The following is a 6,009-nucleotide window of genomic DNA, read 5'->3' as shown; positions in this document are numbered from 1 at the left end:
CTGGCTAATTTAGTACCTGTCTGCTCTTATCCAGAAATACTACTTTCGTGCCTCTTAAGACCTTACATTATGTCAATATAGGAGATGGTACTTCGGTATATTAGATCAAAATTTGTGAATTTAGCCCAGAAAATGAGAGATGTCTTATTTTTTGTTACCTAGAATTACTATGTCTGATTATCAAATTGTGATGAATGCAATAATTGTGGGATAAAGAGAGCCCAAAAACAGCTTGATTGCCCATGCGCCTCTCAATCATTGATCCAAGGCCTAGGTTGGGGCTCATAATTAGGCCCTTCTAGCATTTCTCGTCTTAATCGAACATGTATTTTTATCTAGATCACTCTTTCAGAATGGACCACCGACCACCTATATAGAGGCACAATGTTCAATGTGGAAGATATGTCATTTGTTACACTCTTATTACATTACTACTACGTCATTTTCGAGCATAGTAACTTATTTGAGTGTCAGAGGACTTATCGAGAGATGAGACCTCATCTTTCTCTTTTCTCGTAGGAGCACTTGGGATGTGCTTGGGCTGGGAGATTACCAAAACAATCTTGAATATGAGGACTACGCAAGGAGAACTCTGAATTGGGTGGTGATGACCTTTCAACTCCTATCATTTTGGTGCCCACCTTAGGCCTGACATCAACATTAGTTCGTACTTACTCAACTTTGGTGGCAACCCACTCGTCCACCGAGCAGTTGCCCAACTCCTTATATAGTATGTCTCCATAATAAACACTTGCCACTCTGGGGTTTGAGCATCAAAATTCAAGTCATACAAAGGCTTAGATCCCCATAGTAGTTAATCAACCATCTCACAACTAGTAGAGGAATCAGCCTCCCCCAAACTAAGTATCACAACTTGACAACTAAGTGCAACATCTCATAGAGCTATTTGCCTTCCTTACATAATGAGGGTAGAGGAAATAACCTTGAGATTAAGCCCTCCTAACACCATGATCACTATTCAGGTGAGCAGCCTCACCATTCATAGGAGAAAAGGCCATCTCACAAGGAACTAGACTTGAGGCACCATGATCAACATCAACAATAAGGAGGTAGAATCCACCATTCCCAAGGGGAAGGGACACAATCAACAACACTTAGAGAGTGAAGGATCAATATCTTCCCAAACTCGGGAGGGTGAAACTCTACAAGAAAGGCATCTCTATCCTTTAGAAAGGAAAATAAAGCACATGGAGGAAAGGAAAAAAATTAAGGGCAGGGATCTTGACTAAGCTTTTAGTTGGGCAATAATGTTTGAAGTCCCTTTTGATAGGTTTTGAATTCTAGCGATCAAACTCTATAATGGAACCATAAACTCGTCTGATCATATCAAACTCTTTATAATGCACATGCTTGTTCAATTCACCTCAAATGGAATGTGGTGCTAAGCCTTCTTGGCAACGGTAGACAGGAATGCTCGGCATGGTTACTCGGCTATACCAAATCTATTGATCTATTCTTTTGAGGAATTGAAGGTTAGTTTCCTTGCTAATTTTCCCATCTCCAGCAAGTAAGAATGTTATTGCATTGGTAAACATTTAAGGGAAAAATAATGAATCCCTTAGAGGGATTCAACTTAAAAGCACTTGAGATATGTGATTTCAATCATTGGATTCCCATGGTAACTTTTCAGAATGGTTTGAAAGGGGGAAGACTATTGAACTTGCTTGTTAAGAATCTATTGTTTTGTTTCTCGAATGTTCTTCACTAGGTTTCCAAATATATTAGCATCGAGGAGGTACACTAAGATATAAGAGTTGAGACTTTTGAGAGGAAAGACAAGGAGAAGAAACCTGCTAGGTAAAAGGGTCGAGTAGAGCCTCACGGGGGGAAAGAGCCTGACCTGGAAGGTCAACCTAACCCCCATAAGAGCCCAACGAGATATACACTCCTCAATGCCCCTAGAACTAAAATACTAATGACCATAGAAGGGAAGAAATACTTGAGGACGCCGAGAATGATGAAAACACCAGCACATAATAAATATAAGATCTAACTAAGTATTGTTGATTCCACAAAAGTCATGACCATGACACTAAGGAGTGTAAGTAGTTGAGGGAGGAAATTTAGGACTTGCTAAATTAGGGTTACTGTGACAATTTCTTACCCAGGAGGTAAAATGGATCAATTATAGAGATAATAAGTAGAATAAAAAAAAGAGTCCATTTTGAGCCCTTCTTATGGGATAAGACTCAGATTCCACCCCATCAAGAAGGCAAATAGTGGCTAGAAGAGAACCCCCAATATTTATACCTTGTCTTTGGACCAGACCCTCGTATAAGGTCAAAGAAAGGAGGGACGAGCTCAAGACAAATAGAGCCTTGGGAATCCAAGTAAAGAGAATGATCCAAAGGATCTATGACGATCTTAAATGAAGACTTTCCCTCCCAATCTACCTTTAATGATCCCTTGGTAATCTCGATAATTATGGGTCAGTGGGAGCTTAGGAGGATCTAGGTAGATATTGGGAGTTTCTCAGAAATTTTGTATCGACAAGCCCTTGGCATGGGGTATACCATGGAGCAACCCAGCTTGGTTAGAGTCCCTTTGGTCGGATTTGATGGGAGGGTAGTACAAGTCGATGGGATGATCCAACTCCTGGTTACCATAGGATTTAGATTGAGAAAAATGACAACCAAGTTGGACTTTATTGTGGAAAATGCACCCTTGATCTATAACATAATCCTCAAGAGATTAGGATTGACCACATTTTGGGTTATTCTTGTTAGTATTATGCCCTAATGCTAGATTTGATGACATCTAGTGGACAAGTAACATTTGATGTATCTTTGTATATATTTTTGGCAAAGTTATTTTCATTTATTATTAATTTTATGTATGAATAAGTCCCTAGATTTCCTTTCAGAGATCTCATTCTTAAGTTGTTAAGAATATGTGACAAGTTTTTTTGGCAACTAGAGTTCTTAAATATTCATGGTCCTTATATTTTTTAGGTGGGAACTCTAATTAATCAATTGCAAACTAGTATGTAAGTTTACTACTTTGACTAGCATGAGATGCTAATGGTAAATGGTAGTGAGTTGCATACCACATAGCATGTGATGCTCATATTAAACTAGTGGGTGGTTGTTGGAGAATAACTCACCGAACGTGATCCTAATGACAAATCACATGGCATGGGGGATAATAGTCTTGTCATTAGTTGCGATTCTATAACTGATCATTTGGCTTGAAGCGACATGGTTGTTTTATATGCTAGTGTGTGAGATTTGCTGATGCATCGAACCATCCAATTGTGAGGTAGGGACGTTCATCTTATGTGGTCTTATATTGTTGGTGCATGAAGGCAAGTGCTTGTGGATAGGATCTATCACCCTCATTAAGTTGAGGCGAACGTTCTATGTGGTCTATTGTTAGTGTGACGGGAAAGTCCTTGGGTCAAGGCAGAATGAATTATCAAGAAAAGAGTTTTTTGATGTGTCATCTTGTCACCTTGATGAGTTTGAACACAGTTATTGGGTTTGTAAGTTTATCACTCTATGGCTCTCGCTTAATCGGGACGCTAAGTGATGAAAAGATTGTATTACACAATAATTGTCAATTATAATAAGTTCACATATTGCCTTTATATTGTCTTGAGATTTTACTAGGTGTTACTTAGGGCCATCAAAACGTCTTGAGAAGATGAAGAGATTCTTGAGATGGGTCAAAGTACTTGATTGGCACCAAGAGGGTTTGGTGTTATCTGATTGCTTCTAGGCGCTAAACCTAGAAAGTCACACATTCTTAATGCCATTAATAGTTAATTGCAGGTCTTAAAATGTCATTAAGTGTTAATGATGGTGTTTGTTAAGTGCTAACGGACCACACGTAGCTAAATGGAGGACCATGTAGCATGCAAGGCGAAATTATCTACTGCTTCTATAATCAGTCGACCGTTTTTTGGAAGGTTGAGGAAAACAGTCGATAGTTCCTAAGAAACAGTTGACCAGTTTTAGACTTTAAACAGCTGATGGAAGCTTCGGGAGAAATTGATTCTCCCTATTAATAGCATACACATGGTTGTTGTCTGGGGCATGCTTGAGCCATGTTGTGTGCTCTAATTAAACCTACAAAATGAGATATTAAAGGAAGGAATTAAGAGAAAAAACTTGATTGTGTATGGGTTATGCTAATGCTTTTAGCCACATTTCACATGCACTGTTATCTTCTTCTCTCTGCTTCTACTTGCTACAAGTTTGAGCTCAAGGGTTGAGCTTAGGTGTGAAAGATCAAGGAGAATTGAACAGATGCTAGTAACTTGTAATCCTCTAGCTAGCATGAGACGAGGACAACGAGTTAGTTTTGGAAGGCTTGTTTGGTGTGGACAAACTAACCCCTTCATCACTTAAGAAGGATTCGGTCTCAATGTAGAAATAGTTTCTACACTCACTTGACATTTGGCTCATAGGTATTCATTCATTTGATTACATATGATGTAATACTGTGTTGCTTGAACATCTAAATTGCATATGGTTTGTGTAGGATTTTATTGTGCATTTCTAATGTAAAATTTTTTAAAATCTGTACACATCTATATGGCATATCCAATAGTGGTATCAGAGTCTCAGCTTGGTGTTTAATGCATATTCAAGTGTGTCCAAGTTTTGTAAGTTTTTGGGTAGTCGATTGTGTGAAGGATGAAAAACTTTCGACTGTGTTCTTAGCCTAGTCGATCGTTTTCTATATAATCTCAAAATCTATCGACTTGTTAATGTAATAGGTCGATTGTTTTTCAAAAGAGAAAAATCAGTCGATGGTTTACCTTTAACAAGTTGACTTTTTTTCAAAGGCCAAAATCTGACGACAATTTTGCTAAAGGAGGTAATGACAACTGTGGCAATAGATAAAGACAGGGATTGGAAAAGAAAGGAGCGAGATGTTGAAGAATACCTTAATCGATGACAGGAAAGGACCCAAAAGTTGGATGTTGTTAGGCCCCAATTTAATCATTATGCCCAACTCACCCAACCACAGTCAGCCATACTAGCGGCCACAAAAGGGTTGGGACTCATTAGACTTTCGAAAATGGTTGTTCGACCTATAAGAAGAACTAGGATGAGCATTGCAAATACCATAGAACTCATGGTCATTCCACCGATCAATGTTGGGAGTTGAAAAATCAAATTGAGATGCTTATTTGGGAAGGACACTTACAAAGATATGTATGGAAAGAAGAGGGAAATGATAAGGAGCCACAAAGAAGGGAAGAGAGACCTGAAGACAAGAGAGACATAATCAAAGACAATAAGAGAGAGGGAGTGACTACAGACATAGTCCCCCTTTGGATAATGAACCAACACATCAGGCTATACACATCATTTTTGGGTGGCGAAACCTTGTCTGGTGACAGCTCCTCTTCCTGAAAGGACTATGCTCGCCTGGCCTACCAAGTCAACTAAATAATGGAAACTAAAGAGAATGAAGAACCCATTACATTCACACTAGCTGACAAGGGAGATGTAATCGTCCATCATGATGATTCGATAGTAATTTCATCCATCATTGCAAAACATCCTATCAGGAGAATTCTAGTAAACAATGGCAGTTCAGTCAACCTTATTTATTGGAACTACTTCGAACATATGCCAATTTCCCATGACCGACTAAAAAATGTCTCATCCCCTTTATACAGTTTCACTAGGGAGACTATCCCAGTGGCCAGTTCAATGTAATTACCAATCACATTGGGATCTGATCCCTAGAGCATAACACGACAAGCCAACTTTATGGTGGTTAAAGCCACTTTGGTCGGATACAATGTGATTTTGGATCGCCCCCTACTCAATGACATGAGGGTTGTAGTCTCCTCTGACTATCTGTTGATGAAGTTTCCTACACCTTGAGTGTGGGACAAGATCTAGGGGATCATCAAAAGGCACACACTTGTTATGTGTCATCTACAAAAGAAAAGAAAAGTGAATAGACTTAATCCATTACCAAGCAAGCTATGCAAGACTAACCGCCCATAAATCCCAAGTTCTATTGTTT

Source organism: Diospyros lotus, chromosome 5, assembly GCF_014633365.1.
Source record: "Diospyros lotus cultivar Yz01 chromosome 5, ASM1463336v1, whole genome shotgun sequence".
In the NCBI taxonomy this organism is placed as follows: domain Eukaryota; kingdom Viridiplantae; phylum Streptophyta; class Magnoliopsida; order Ericales; family Ebenaceae; genus Diospyros; species Diospyros lotus.
The sequence above is the reverse complement of the archived record's forward strand: the minus strand, read 5'-3'. Positions refer to the sequence as shown.